Source organism: Poecilia latipinna, unplaced genomic scaffold, assembly GCF_001443285.1.
Source record: "Poecilia latipinna isolate Pla-1442-1.1 unplaced genomic scaffold, P_latipinna-1.0 Scaffold3446, whole genome shotgun sequence".
Taxonomy (NCBI): Eukaryota; Metazoa; Chordata; class Actinopteri; order Cyprinodontiformes; family Poeciliidae; genus Poecilia; species Poecilia latipinna.
In genome coordinates, this window is record NW_015116062.1 from 17,584 (window position 1) to 19,049 (window position 1,466).

The window sequence follows — 1,466 nt, forward strand, 5'->3', positions numbered from 1 at the left end:
ACTCAAGACAGCCATAACATTATGATTTTTTACAAGTGTATGTACACTTTTGACCACAACTGTATTTATAAGTCGTCAAACTACGGCTCCTACAGCATTTAAAATAAAACGATTGACCAACATAAGAAAAATCCTCCCCTTTTGCATCTTGAGAGAACTAACAGAAATCAAACTGTTTATAGATTTGTATCATGGATAATTTATCAAACATCAATTTTCTCATCTTTATTTTAAGTTGTATTTAATAGTATATCTGATAACAAATGATGGCACTACTAATATTTTTGTGACAGTTTTCTGCTTGTTCTGCTTTGGGATAAAATGGTTTTCTGGACACAATGAATCACGTAGCGACTAGTCCAATCCAGTAATACAGTAATTCATAGCAGCAGTATGAAATACATAAAAATAATTAACCATACTATATTAAGAAATTATATTTAATCCTCAGTGCTACATGAAGCTCATTTTGAAACAATGCAAGTTAAAAACAATATTTTGCAACAAGTAAATTAAGTCTAATGTTAGGTCTGTGTAAGCCAAATGTGAGCGTGAGACATATTACATAGATAGATACATACATAGATACATAGATGCATATGCTACCACCCCTGAAAAAAATCCCTGCCCCCCTCTTGCCACCCCATAAATATTTTGCTAGATCCGCCCCTGCAGGCCCGCAAAGGGCCCTGACAATGTTGGTTAAAGAAACTCTGTGTAACTGTTGTTACCATGGAACCATTGTCCAAAAGACACTGAAGTGCCACACCCCCATTTTCACAAGTACAGTGGGACACTGTCCAACCAATAGTGAACCTGAGCATTTGTTTTCAAGACTACTTGAGCCATGACCTCTCCCTTCTGAATTGTGGCTCGGCAAAGCAGAAGGAGCTAGTTTTCCGCCTGCTGATATGCAGCTGCAGCCTCTCCTTATAGTGTAGTTGGATGCTGCGGAACAAGGTTCACCCTCAGTTGATTAAAGTTTCTGGCAATGTGACCAGGTTTCTGGCAGCCCCTGCAAATAATAGGGGTTGTTATATTCAAATATGGCCGATGTGGGGATCTTGAGGTGGATTGTAACAGTAACACATTTTGAGAGAGCAGATTAATCTGGATGTATTAATCTCCTTGTATGTCGAAATGGGGTCCAACAGACCCCACACACGTAACACCTGTATCATTTTCCATAGACCTCTACGTTTGCCTCAGTCCTCGCACACACAAGGGTTAACTGTCTCCCTAATAAGCCAGCTGCGCTCTGTCACAGCGTCTTCAGCGCAGCTACCACGTGCGTGACCGTCTCACAAACACAAGCTACAGTAGTAAACAAATGCTAATGTACATTGTGGACCAGCAGACCAGCAGAAAGTTTTTGTGTCAGGACTCGAAAAAGAATGGTTCTCCACTGTCAGTGGGGAATCTGTACAGGCGATGTCAGGTATCCTGATCGTATTTGTGGCACCGAG